Source organism: Ictalurus furcatus, chromosome 2 (assembly GCF_023375685.1).
Source record: "Ictalurus furcatus strain D&B chromosome 2, Billie_1.0, whole genome shotgun sequence".
Classification (NCBI taxonomy): domain Eukaryota; kingdom Metazoa; phylum Chordata; class Actinopteri; order Siluriformes; family Ictaluridae; genus Ictalurus; species Ictalurus furcatus.
Genome location: NC_071256.1, coordinates 38,276,470 through 38,291,338, shown reverse-complemented (window position 1 = coordinate 38,291,338; position 14,869 = coordinate 38,276,470). Strand labels below are relative to the sequence as shown.

Genomic DNA, 14,869 nt, shown 5'->3' with positions numbered 1-14,869 from the left:
TGACTCATTATTAGGGATAAAAGAGCACTGCATTGGGTGTAGTATTGGGTGTAGTATAGGGTGTAGTATTGCGTGTATTATTGGGTATAGTATTGGGTATAGTATTGGGTGTACTATTGGGTGTACTATTGGGTGTAGTATTGGGTGTAGTATTGGGTGTAGTATTGGGTATAGTATTGGGTATATTTTGGGTATAGTATTGGGTATATTTGGGGTGTAGTATTGGGTATAGTATTGGGTATATTTTGGGTGTATTATTGGGTATAGTATTGGGTATAGTATTGGGTATATTTGGGGTGTAGTATTGGGTATAGTATTGGGTATATATTGGGTGTAGTATTGGGTGTAGTATTGGGTGTAGTATTGGGTATAGTATTGGGTATATTTTGGGTATAGTATTGGGTATATATTGGGTGTAGTATTGGGTATAGTATTGGGTGTAGTATTGGGTATAGTATTGGGTATATTTTGGGTATAGTATTGGGTATATTTGGGGTGTAGTATTGGGTATAGTATTGGGTATATTTTGGGTGTATTATTGGGTATAGTATTGGGTATAGTATTGGGTATAGTATTGGGTATAGTATTGGGTATATTTGGGGTGTAGTATTGGGTATATTTTGGGTGTATTATTGGGTATAGTATTGGGTATAGTATTGGGTGTATTATTGGGTATAGTATTGGGTATAGTATTGGGTGTAGTATTGGGTATAGTATTGGGTGTAGCATTGGGTATAGTATTGGGTGTAGCATTGGGTGTTTTTTGGGTGTAGTATTGGGTATATTTTGGGTGTATTATTGGGTATAGTATAGGGTGTAGTATTGGGTATAGTATTGGGTGTAGCATTGGGTGTATTTTGGGTGTAGTATTGGGTATATTTTGGGTGTATTATTGGGTATAGTATTGGGTGTAGTATTGGGTGTAGTATTGGGTGTAGTATTGGGTATATTTTGGGTATAGTATTGGGTATATTTGGGGTGTAGTATTGGGTATAGTATTGGGTATATTTTGGGTGTAGTATTGGGTATAGTATTGGGTGTAGTATTGGGTATATACTGGGTGAAGTATTGGGTATAGTATTGGGTGTAGTATTGGGTATAGTATTGGGTGTAGTATTGGGTGTATTATTGCTTATAGTGTTGGGTAAAGTATTGGGTGTAGTATTGGGTATAGTATTGGGTATATATTGGGTATAGTATTGGGTATATATTGGGTGTAGTATTGGGTATAGTATTGAGTATATATTGGGTATAGTATTAGGTGTAGTATTGGGTGTATTATTGGGTATAGTATTGGGTGTATTATTGGGTATAGTATTGGGTATATTTTGGGTGTAGAATTGGGTGTAGTACTGGGTGTATTATTGGGTATATTTTGGGTGTAGTATTGGGTGTAGTATTGGGTATAGTATTGGGTGTAGTATTGGGTGTATTATTGGGTATAGTATTGGGTGTATTATTGGGTATAGTATTGGGTATAGTATTGGGTGTAGTATTGGGTATAGTATTGGGTATAGTATTAGGTGTAGTATTGGGTGTATTATTGGGTATAGTATTGGGTGTATTATTGGGTATAGTATTGGGTGTATTATTGGGTATAGTATTGGGTATATTTTGGGTGTAGTATTGGGTGTAGAATTGGGTATAGTATTGGGTGTAGAATTGGGTATAGTATTGGGTGTAGTATTGGGTATAGTATTGGGTGTATTATTGGGTATAGTGTTGGGTATATTTTGGGTGTAGTATTGGGTGTAGAATTGGGTATAGTATTGGGTGTAGAATTGGGTATAGTATTGGGTGTAGTATAGGGTATAGTATTAGGTGTAGTATTGGGTGTATTATTGGGTATAGTATTGGGTGTATTATTGGGTATAGTATTGGGTGAAATAACTTCATAAGAACTCAGACCCCAGCTTGCACCCAAAATATCACCAAGTCGTCGTAGAAGGGACAGGACCCACCTCTGGAGGTAATCTGAGTACGGTTCGCTTTCGGGTTCTTTTAGGTGAGTCTGAGATCACTTGGCTTGTTCATGTATACACGCTGAACCTCTCCAAGAGCGTTCGGACGGCTCTAACGAACTAGGTGTGAAAACACCCTCAATAGCCAGCCTTTCATGTATCATCTGTTCTGGTGACCGGTACTGGCAGACACTTCCAACCTTGCTTCTGAGCATGTGGAGGGTAATCCACCTTGAAACTCTGCAGTTCTGTCCATGACTTTCTCCTTGAAACGATACAGTCAGATAAATGCAGATTAAACGAGAAGTTTCACATCAGATGACACAGAAGCAAATGAAAGGTTGAAAGGAAGGGAAATGTACTCATTTACTCAATGCAGGTGTGTGTGTGTGTGTGTGTGTGTGTGTGATCCATCATCTGAACTGTCTACCCCAGGGGTGTCCGATCTTCTCCGGAAAGGGCCGGTGTGGCTGCAGGTTTTCATTCCAACCAAGCAGGAGCCACACCTGGTTCCACCTGTTTAATCAGTTGATCCTGGCTTTCAATAGACTCAGGTGTGGCTTCTTCTTGGTTGGAATGAAAACCTGCACCCACACCGGCCCTTTCTGGATAAGATCGGACACCCCTGGTCTAGATCATCTGGTATGTTCTCCAAAGGTTGCTGGCTCTCCATTATTCCTGTCAGTAATTCATCCAACCGGTTGGTATCTTTACTTGCAGGTCCTCCGCCAGACTGAAACCTCTCTCTTCGGGGCTTCAGAGGCAGTTTTTATTTTTATTTATGAGGTTTATTTTTATATTCTTCCACGACACCTCTACTGAACGTTAAAGCAGTGATTTCACAAAACAGGAAGGTAATAAATCCGACAGTTCTGACCTGAAGTTGTTGTGTTGTTCTTGTCCATGTGTGTTCATCGTTTCTGCTCTTTGATCCCACAGCTGATGTGTGCGGTTTATCTTCAGCGAGGGCCTGTCTGGAAACTATTTTCTTTAAAAGAGTTCTCTCCTGCTCAGTGTAGTTTTTTGATCGCAGAATGTTTTCCTTGGACTTGCTTCTCCAGTTCCGTACAATTCTAGGCTTTTCTCGGTCCATTCCACGTTGTGTAGATCACCTCAGTCCAGCTGTTTCAGACTAGAACATGTGGTTTTAAATTCATCTTGTTTACATTAGTTCAGGACTCCGTAATCCAGGTGTCAGTAATAGGTACTTAATCTGTGTTTCATTTTTAAAGCCATGATTAACTATTCTTGAGTAAGGACAACTCCTGGCTTAATTTAAACCCTGTCCAGAAAACCACCTGACAGTTATTTATTTATTTATTGATTTACTTGGCAAATTCTCCAGATCATGAACATCATAGATGCTATTAAAATCCATTGTCTCCCTGGAGGAACCCTTAAAGATTCTGTGGAGAACCCCACTCCACAGTGTTTCTATGTAGAACCCCACAAACCCCACTCCACAGTGTTTCTATGGAGAACTCCACAAACCCCACTCCACAATGTTTCTGTGGAGAACCCCACTCTACAGTATTTCTGTGGAGAACCCCACTCTACAGTATTTCTGTGGAGAACCCCACTCCACAGTGTTTATATGGAGAACCCCACTCCACGGTGTTTCTTGGAGAACCCCACTCCACAGTATTCTGTGGAGAACCCCACTCCATAGTGGTTCTTGGAGAACCCCACTCTACAGTATTTCTGTGGAGAACCCCACTCCACAGTGTTTATATGGAGAACCCCACTCCACATTGTTTCTTGGAGAACCCTACTCCATAATGTTTCTTGGAGAACCCCACTCCACGGTATTCTGTGGAGAACCCCACTCCACAGTGTTTCTTGGAGAACCCCACTCCACAGTATTTCTGTGGAGAACCCCACTCCACAATGTTTATATGGAGAACCCCACTCCACGGTGTTTCTATGTAGAACCCCACTCCACATTGTTGCTATGGAGAATCCCACTCCAAAATGTTTCCCTCCAGTTCTAAGAACATAATGTAACAGTTTTGAAACCGAACACACACAGCTACTTTAGGATTATTTGGATATCTAAGAGAAAAACACTCTGTGGGCGGGTTCTACATGGAACCTTTAAGTATTTATAATTTAGCAGAAGTTTTTTTTTTTTTAAATTTTACTCTTTCATGTCCTTATATCCGGGTCCTTAAACTCGATTAACGAGTGTTTCTTCTTCACACCTTTAAGAAGACATCAGCGACAGAGCTCACAGTCTTAAGCAGAAATTATACTACATTTTTAGCCGTCCGTTAGGAACCGTGTACAGATGTGTACGTGTGACGCAAATTTCTGTACTGTACGCACACCGCCCGATTTTTCTAACCACGAGTACTTTGTGCGTGCAGATCGCACATGCGCCTTTAATTCTTTTGCTCTATTAAGTTGTTCCACAAGGTGGCAGCAGTGAGCAGGGCTGTTGATTCTCAAGGTAGTCGAAGAAAAAACTGAATAAATGGAAACGAGTGCAGGTTAGAAATGTATATATTTATATAATTCTAGCCTTAAAGAGTATAAGGATTTGTATACGGGGGCTAATCGTGGTGAGAGATTGCCCAAGCATTGTTCTTCGTGTTGATGTGATTCTTCTGCGTTGTCGTCCTTCACACAAGAAGGACACTCTTGTAGGCCAGGAGGAGTATACTTCGAAAGGCTACGCGTATGACTGTGCGCATACATGTAAAAAAAAAAAAAAACGAAGTATACCAGAGGCTTTACACGCTGCACTTCCTCTCTTGTCCTCGGTCCAACTTTACTCTCTCCCTGTGCTGAAATCTTCCTGGATCTCTCTCTTTATATAAAGTCCTCCTGCTCTGTCCATTGATTCAGACTGAATGCTCACTGACTATCTCTGTCGCGTTCTCTCCTCACCTGTAGTACGATTATCTACACACACACACACACACACACACCCACCCACCAATCATCTGGTTTAAACCGGCTTCCGGCCCAGTGAGGTGATGCATGACTGTAAATATCATGATATATTCTAATTAACAGGTTCCAGAGAAATGCTAATGCAGCAGTAATGCCAGGTAGGGACGAATTTAAGATGGAACCGGAGCAAGAGGCTCCAGTGTGACTTTAACGTGACTCCGTAAGTATTTTTTGTTTTTAGAAAAAGAGCATTTATCACATTGTGGATGCAGCTGATGATCAGCGTATGATCACGAACTTGTGAGAGATTACCTGAGACCTGTCAGTGTGTGTGTGTGTGCGCGTGTGAGGGTGTGAGTGTATGTGTGTGTGGTAGAGGTTGACACAGTACAGATGTTCAGCTCTTGCAAGTTATTGGATCAGCATCTGGCCCACTGCAGTACGACCAAGAGGCACGTTCAAGTGCTCCTGGATAATGAAGGTTATAAATGTAATTAAAAGTAAACTGGCTAAATAAAAAAAAGTTGAACCTTATAAGGGTTCTTCAACTGTCTCTCTGGTGGAACCCTTCAAGGTTCTATATAGAACTCTGCTACAGAGTGTTTACCATTCAAACGAAGAACCCATAACTATCTGAAGAGCCTTTGGGGAACCCTTAAAGAGTTTAGTCAAAAGTTAATTGGTTTTAAAAAACTTAAAATCCAAATAAACACAGCTGCCTACTCTTATTCTTTGGGGGTGGGGGGGATGGGGGGAATCCTTAAGGGTTCTTTGGATGATGTTGGGTTTCTCACTTCTTAAAAGAGTTCTACTGAATAAGATGTTTCCCCATTTAGAGTTTCAGGTAGGAAGCTAAGAACCCTTAAGTATCTACAGTAGGTAGTCAATCAGAACGTCTATTACTGTCACGCGTACCATTGCCGCAAGGCCACGTCGGTAAATACAAGAAAAGTTACATGTGAAAGTCATTCGCAAAATCCCGAAATTAAGTAAGGAGCCTTCGGGGAACCCTTGAAGTTTCTTTTTTTTCTAAGAGATTAGTCAGTGGACATTATATGAAGCTAAAAAAAACCCCCCTCAAAATCCAAATAAATGCAGATAGCTTCTTCTGTTCTTATATAAAACAGTTCCTTATGGGTTCTTTGGATAACCTTTCTTCATTTTCTCACCTCCTGGAGGAGTTCTACTAGGGTTCCTTGATTTAACTGTTCTCTTTTGTTGTTGTTGTTGTTGTTGTTGTTCTAAGACGCTCTGTTAGGACATCTGAATGAACTACAAAGTGTTTCCCCATTTAAGGTTTCATGTAGGAGGCATTTAGGGAGTTAAGAAGATTTAACTATCTGAAGAGGAACCTTTAAAAGGTTCTTTCCCCTAAAAGATTAGTCAGTGATTTCAGTGGACGTTGTATGGAGCTAACAGCTTTTAAAACTGAAAATCCAAGCAGATACAGCTGCCTACATTCTTAGAGAAAATGCTTCCTTAAGCGTTCGTTATATAGTGAAGGAAGTTCTCACTTCCTGGAAAAGGTTCCGCTTGGGTCTCCAGATTTAATCATTGTTTTTGTTTTACGAGTGTAGGCTAGAGCACCTATTTAGGGTTTCCGGTTGGACCCCAAATAAACCCTTAACTATCTAAAGACCTTTGGGGAACCCTTGAAGAGTCCCCAGGACAAATATATCTGCCTACCTACTTATACAAAAGGATTCCTTAAGGGTTCTTTGGATAGTGAAGGGTTTTACACGTCCTACAGAGGCTTTAGCTGTAGACCATTTTTAATAGAGGAAGCACACTGTAGGGTTCCTACCACAGAAGCACAACATCGTAGTGTCCTAGTACCCTGCAACGGACCAGCGTCCAGCGTTCCTGGGATGAGTGTTGGATCCACTGGGACCCGATAAAGCCCTTACGGAAGGTGAGAATACATTTATCGAGTGCAGGAGGTGGAGCTTTCTGAATTGAGAGGCAACATGATTGATGGGTGAGTAGAGACACCTCCTCATTCTGATTGGTTGGATGTTGCTTGTGTTTTGTTTCTTCTGGGGTTCTGCAGAAACCAGAGGTTCTCCTCTGAGCCAATATTCTGAGGAGAAACTTCATCAAATAATTTAAAAAAACAAAAAAAAAAACATCCGTGATTAGATTCTGGCAAAATCTGAAAGAAACACAAAGACTAACACCAATCCCTAAAGGGGTCTTCGGTTGTTCCTCAGAGGGAACCTTTAAAGGTTCTATATAGAACCCTACTACAGAGTGTTTCCCAATCATGAAGGCTTTCAGGTAGGACGTATTTTCTCTTCTTTTGCCGCAACTGTGCTGGACATTATATAAAATTAATAGTTTTAAAAACCGAAAAGTCCAAACAAACACAGCGGCCTGCATTCTTTTGCGAAAGGGTTCCTTTGGGGTTCCATATGGTTCCAGAATCGGTGGGTCTAAATCAGCAACTTTAAAACAACTGAGAACGTCTGTAAGGGGGCATTTATGTAGCATTTGGAAGGAGTCTCCAGTGTCAGAAGCAAAGCTGTCATTTTATGAGCTGTGTATACAGGAGCTTCTAGAACCTGTTTTGTGTACGTGTCACATTAAATATAACCGTAAACGGATAAAAAAAAAAAAACTACGGCATGTCATTCTTTAATAAACAAATATATATATATATAATCGTTGGAAAACTGCTGTGGTGTAAGAGGAATAAAACACGTTGGCTTCGTCACACCACGTGGGCTGTTGATTTATTTCCCTGTATCAGACACGTCCCGAATCGGTGACTGCAGCTTTAATGCTTGGAATTCATACCGACGCTTTAATGCCTCTTATTCCACACGCATATGCGTTCTTTGGAGTAAATAATCATCAGGTGTCGCATGTTCGTGCTCCATATGTCTTCAGGCTGATGTTTCAGAGAGCATCGTATGGTTTCGTAAGCTCTCGCACGGTGCATCTGTTCTCCAGCGTACGCATATGTTATTCAGCAGAAGAGTAAAGCTGGTGATCATCATCCTCATCATCTTCATCGTCTGCGTTCCGTATGACCTGCCACTATGAAGGAAAGAGGGAGCAAGTAAAAAAAAAAAAATGGAGAAAGGGGAGGAGAGAGAGAGAGAGAGAAAGAGAGAGAGAGAGGAGGGGTTAGAGCTGGGAGAGAGAGAGAGAGAAGACAGAGAGAAACAGGACACTGAGGATGGAGGATGTTGGTCATGAACTTGCTCTCTTTTTCTCCCTGATGGAAGGATTTTTGGTCTCGAGAAGCTAATCATCACGGTAAGCGCGGGTCACTGCACATCGCCGAGTTTCTAAAGCTGGACCTAGCAGTTTGTTTGTTTGTTTTTATTCCATGGATGAAAATGATGATGATGATGATGATGATGATTTAGTGCAGATCAGATCAGACGAGCGCGTGGACGTGCCTACGATTCGCACACGGGGATTTGTATCTATCTATCTATCTATTTATTTATTTATTTAAATGCGTTTTTAATCCGTGGAAGAAGGAGAAGAAGCAAAAACCTGCGCATTTGCGTCGCAAACATGCTTCAATAACGCAGACCCAAATCAACACACACACACACACACACACACACACACACGCACGAGACATTTACTGCTGCTTTCCTGAAATTTTCTCCAATGTACTGGAATAACGGGATGCATGAGGGGGGAAATGGATTTCTCATTTAAAAGTGTAAAATGGGGAATAACGTGCGCCTGGCGCGCGCCTCTCACGTACGCGTGGATAAAGCGTTGCAGAGAAAATTGCACGTTAATGTTAACCGCGAGTCTCTTATATACCGTGCGCGCGCGCGCGTGCGTATGAAGCAGTATCTGTTTTAATTGGCATGTATTTTAATTGAGCTTTTCTGCAGCGTTGTGCGTTCTGAGGCATGCAGATGTTCCAGTTGTGCACGCCATGCCGTGGTGATGTGTGTCACACTGCTGCGCCATGGCTGCACATCGCTGGCCTTGTTGTCTAGACTTAAACTTCCTCAAAGGAAGGCTGGTGATTTGGATGTTCATCGTGCACTGCGTTTTACTGCGTTTCGACCTGTTGTTGCATCGTGTGCTGATGAGGTCGAGGGGGTTTTTTGTTGTTGTTGTTGTTTGTTTTTACCTGCTGGAGTTGGGAGTTTTTGTCGTTCAACAGCTCTCGAACCTGAACCGAAGGGTTAATGGAAGGCTGTAGAGCTCCTAATTAGCAGGCTGCGATGTGGATCGGACTGGAAGCGACCAGCCGAGGGATTAGAAAGCGAGTTGGATTCGATTCTGAATTCGTAGTCGGATAGTTTGATGCTTCGGGACCGTTTCGGATGGGAGCTTTCCAGAGGAACGGCTCGAGGAACCTTCACAAAGGTTCTCAAGAGGCCATCTTGCCTTGTAGGTCTTTGGTCTCCAGCCTGGCATGAGGAGATCCTATGCAGCGTGTTTTGTAGCAACTCGACGGGGTGTTGAACGCTGCAGGAAGATGCGTCTTCATTAGGAAGTCAGATGACCACTCTTATAGGTCAGCGTATCGCTCAAAGCTTTAAAGCTTTCCTTTTATAAACTGAAATCGGTGTAGCGTCGTGTTTTCTGGCTGCGTTGGTACAAAGATTAGAGCAGCTGGTTCTGTAACTGTTTTTTGTCTGACACTTCCTTACCAGAAGGAGTCAAAGTAGCACTGTTTTAGGAGGTTACGAACCCTTGATTATCTAATGAACCCTTAAAGAACCATTTAAAAAAAAAAGGAGAGTGTACCAAGTTACAAGAAGCTAAATGTTAAACATCTAGGTGTTAAGAAGAAAATAATGAGCAGGAATAATTCACACGTACCCAGTGAATGCACGCACTGTTAAGGGGGAAAAGGTTCTGCAAAGGTTTCTCAAGGGTTCAGTGGATCGTTAAGCGTTCGTGGTTTTCTACACGCAGAGAGTCGGATAGGAAAACGCATATGGAGGCTTTAAGCGTCCTTTAGAGGGACTACTGAAGAATGTTCTACATTATTAAAGTGTGTAGTTAATGATCTCTGACAGCAGAAAATACAGTGGAGACTTCTAGAAATCTCTGGAAACATCAGCGTTCTTTATCAAACATTAACGTCATTAAAAAGCAATCATGCGTCAGTTCTCCCCCAGAAACCGTCACTGTTCATAAACGTCAACAGTCTCCATTTATCTTCAATAAATTCTTGGATTTTCCACCAAACATTGGTGTTCTCCAGCAAGAGGCAATTTAATGCTAACCAACCCAATGCTAAAGTTCTTCATTCACCACGTCCTTACATGTTTGCACCACCAAACGCCAACATTCTCCATCGCACGCTGGTAAACTCACGATTCCCCAACAAACGCCGAAATACCCCAACATTCTCCTTTCATCAAACACCAACCGCGTTGCTTGGCTTCACACCGGACGTCAACAATCCGTATTATCGTTCTAGCAAAACACCAACGTTTTCCACTATACACCATCCAACATTCAGCAAGCTCTTACATTCTTCACACAACACCAAGAATCTCTATTGTTCTCCATCAAACACCCGCATTCTTCATTAAACATCCACAGACGCCAAAATTCTCCAGCAAACACCGACCTTCCGTTACATTTCCCCCTCAATCGCTAACATTCTACAGTATTCTACGTCAAACACCGACATCTTCTGAGATTAAAAAAAATTGATTTCCATCAAGCACCAGTGTTCTTCAATACGCCTCAACAGACATCAGTATTTCCGACAAACACTAAAATTCTCAAGCACTGTCCGTCCAAAGCAACAGGCTCATTCAAATACTAAAACTCTCCAGCGTGTTCTCCATCCGTTCTCCGCCAAACAATCTGATTCTCAAACATCGGAACGTACATCAAACATCAATTTCCCAGTGAACATGAAAACTGTTCAGCATTCACCATTAAGCACTGATACGTTGATACATTTCCCACCAAACACCAACATTCTCCAGCGTCAATCTCCAACATTCTTCTCCAGCGTCAATCTCCAACCTTCTCCAGCGTCAAACTCCAACATTCTCCAGCATCAATCTCCAACCTTCTCCAGCGTCGATCTCCAACCTTCTCCAGCGTCGATCTCCAACCTTCTCCAGCGTCGATCTCCAACCTTCTCCAGCGTCAATCTCCAACCTTCTTCTCCAGCGTCAAATCTCCAACCTTCTCCAGCGTCAATCTCCAACCTTCTTCTCCAGCGTCAATCTCCAACCTTCTCCAGCGTCAAACTCCAACATTCTCCAGCATCAATCTCCAACCTTCTCCAGCGTCAAATCTCCAACCTTCTCCAGCGTCAAATCTCCAACCTTCTCCAGCGTCAAATCTCCAACCTTCTCCAGCGTCAAATCTCCAACCTTCTCCAGCGTCAATCTCCAACCTTCTTCTCCAGCGTCAAATCTCCAACCTTCTCCAGCGTCAAATCTCCAACCTTCTCCAGCGTCAATCTCCAACCTTCTTCTCCAGCGTCAAATCTCCAACCTTCTCCAGCGTCAAATCTCCAACCTTCTCCAGCATCAATCTCCAACCTTCTTCTCCAGCGTCAATCTCCAACCTTCTTCTCCAGCATCAATCTCCAACCTTCTCCAGCGTCAAACACCAACAGGTTCTTATTTCCCCCCCAAAACCAACATACCTTTATCAAAGACCAAAATGCTCCAGTAAACACCAACAGGTTCTTAGCTTGTACACCAAAAAATAAACCATGCCTTCATCAAAGACTAAAATTCACCAACTTGGTCCATCAAACACCAATCGGTTCTTGAATTTTCTACCAAAACCAACATTCTTTAGCAAACACCAAAATGCACCAACATGCTACATCAAACACCAACAGCGCCTTACTTACTCCATCTCACTCCCAAACATGCTCAATAAACACTCAAATTCTCCATCCTGGTCCCTCAAACACCCACAGGTTCCTGCATTTCATCAACAACAACAACAAAATTCTCCAACATTCTCCATCAAACACAACATTCTCCATCACTTTCAAGCTCTCACTTTGGTGTAGAACGTTCTAGAAAAAAAAAAGATCAACCGAGTAAATATCCCAACGTGAAAGGTTCTACACACCCAGTCTGTGTCGGTGTTGGTGCTGGTGTTGATTGGGTTAGTGTGTCCTGTGACTGTAATTAGGTCGAGAGCACACAGGAAGGGAAAGCGAGCGCTTGCACAAAGTGGAGGAACTCGTCCTTCGAAGACGAGTTCCCTTGGCAACTGGCGTTTTGGAATGTCAGACGAACAGATTCATTTAAAATACAGCTGGTTTGCGGAGACGCTCAGGGAAAAAAAAGGCAGCATTGCTGGTAAACACCACGTTTCCTTCTGCTGGTGTTGCAGAGATTAGCGAGTGTCGTGGAGGCGTCGCTGCTCCAAAGAGACTTTAATCCGATGAAACCTCCACGCCTCATGGCTGTGTTTAGAAATCCGCGCTAATGTGAAGGAACAGTTTTAAAATGCTGCGTTCGCCGGCCGTCGGTTTTTATCTGCTGCTCAGTCGGAGGTGAACGCTCTAGCCAGATTTATGAATAATTCTGTTAATGACCTCATCGCTCCCGATTTGTCTGCTCCTCGCCGTCTGTCCCCTCCGGCCTCCTACGACCGTCTGCATACGCGATGACATCGAGATCGCGACAAACTCCGCACCTAGTGCGGCGTTTTCCTCCGTTTTCTCCTAAATGAGCTGTAAATAAGCAGATCGTGATTAAAGGGGCGACGCCGGGAAGTGACGGATGACAATGGCGTGTAAGTGGGCGGAAATCAGGGTGATGGAGAATCAGCATACTCCACTCACACACACACACACACACACACACACACACACACACACTCTAATCCCTACAAGCCTGAGATGAACATTCACGAGTTTGGTAGTTTAGTGTGAAATTAGCGTCACATCATCACAACGTTTATCTCTTCTCTTCTTATCTTACACTGCTTTGTGTATTCTGGATGTATGTAGATGTAATATTGTATATTTGCACGTTTAGAACCGGCGCTTCAACCAAGTGACTACGTGATTTTTGTTTGTTTGTTTGTTTGTTTGTTTAGCTTGCTCGCTAGCACGTTGAGGAGCCCAAATGAAAACAAGAAGAGCGATCCGTAGGAGCCGCAGCAATAATAATGATCATTATATGAATGATGGAAACGATCAAAACTGATGAATTATAAAGGCAAGATTAGAAAATATAAACATACATAATCATTAAAAAAAAAAAAAATGAAAATAACTTAATAAATAAACTCCGTCACGTCTCTGTGGTGTATATATATATATATATTTTTTTTTTTTTTGGAATGAATGAATAAATAAATATAAATAATATAAAAAGTACATTTTTTTCCCAACCATTTGATGCTATAATTATAATATATTATGTATAATAATATTGTTATGAAACACCCTCATAGTAATAATAATAATAATAATAATAATAATAATAATGGAAGAAACTGTTAAAGGCTAAAATAATAAATAAACTCCACAGCATGTCTCTGTGGTATATTTATTTGGAACAAACAAACAAACAAATAAAAACATGAGATCAATAATTTATTCATAATTTATTTATTTATGCATTTATTTATTTGTGGGTAAATACTTTAATGAGTTTATTCATCTTTACCGTCATGTTTTGCTCTTTAAAAATCTCACATATCTTTACCTTTATAGATAAACCCTTAAAGTATTAAAGTATTAACGTTAAACTATACTTCCTCCAACCGTCTGATGCTGAAGTCCCGATGTGGATCGTTGTTCTAAATAACAATTTTACACGTTTCAGGTCTTCATTTCTTTATTAACGTGTCATTTTTCCTGCAGAACGCCTTCACGGGACAACACGGAAATGATATCATGATCTAATATTTAAATAATAATAATAATAATAATAATAATAATAATAATAATAATAATAAACATTTGTTTGTTTAAAAATAAAAAAAGACTGCCTCTGTTATCGTCGACATTTAAACCCTGCTCCTGACACGCCATAATATTTAGGGAAATAAATCAAAGGTGGAGGTTTAATTAATGAACTAATCAGACTGAAGAGACGTTTAATTACAAATCCGGTTTGTTTACTCATCGACAATTAGTATGATGATCTCATGTACACACACACACACACACACACACACACACACGTGTGCACACATGCACATGTGAGAAAAGGTTTAAATGTCTTGCACACCTGGCCCTGAGTCCACACACACACACACACACACACACACACACACACCTGAACCCCTCAGCTGAAACACATCACCTCTAAGCTGTAAAATATCCATCTCTGCGCTCGCTCTGTCATCTCTGCTGGAAGTGAGTGACATGAAATCGGCGGCGTGTCGCTCAGCTCCGAGCCCTGGACGGAGATTAGAGACTCAGGAGGACATGAAGTGTGTCTCTGTGTGTGGAATCGGGCCGAGTCGAGGCTGATGACATCGCGGGTAACGTCGTGGGAGATTGGCACGAGGCTTGGCTCGGCTCAGCTCGAATCTCGAATCCCTCAGGAACCGAAATCCACGCTCGGCTTGGCTCGGTTTCCGGCACTGCGGCCTGGAGAACGCAGGCGTGCGCTGCTAAAGCACGCTTTCACGTTTCCTACATAAACCAGGAACTTCTTCTTCCTTCACACTGCCTGATACCCCATACACATCAGTGTGTGTGTGTGTGTGCGTGTGTGTGTGTGTAAGTGGACTTCATGTTTACTGTGCGCTCCTCTGAGGTCACTACGTTGTTTTTCACTTTTCTGGCAGCTTCATATTCGTTCCAGTTTCCATGGACAGTTTTATCCGTGCGAGAGCGTAGTTCTGAAAAGCGCGCGCGAGTACAGCTCGGCGTTACGACCGTGTGATATCGGTGTGATAAAACACGTCACCGTACACTTTTCTGAGTAGCCCGGTCTCATTTTCTGACATTTTTCCAACACAGACTCGGATCGGAAGCAGCCGATTTCATACAAAAATCTACATTATAATATGTTATTTTTTACATTCATTATTATTTATTCATTAATATCATTAATAAACAAGCATTA

General features: G+C 41.8%; 1 protein-coding gene across 2 annotated transcripts in view; it reads left to right on the top strand.

The window, feature by feature from the left end:
* The first annotated feature begins 7,925 nt into the window (after positions 1–7,925).
* lrrc4ba (leucine rich repeat containing 4Ba) overlaps positions 7,926–14,869 on the top strand; it is a 61,623-nt gene continuing 54,679 nt past the window's right edge. For both annotated transcript variants that reach the window (XM_053618545.1, XM_053618524.1), the window contains exon 1: positions 7,926–8,117. The gene's annotated coding sequence lies outside the window, so the exon portion shown is untranslated. The remainder of the gene's footprint in view (positions 8,118–14,869) is intronic.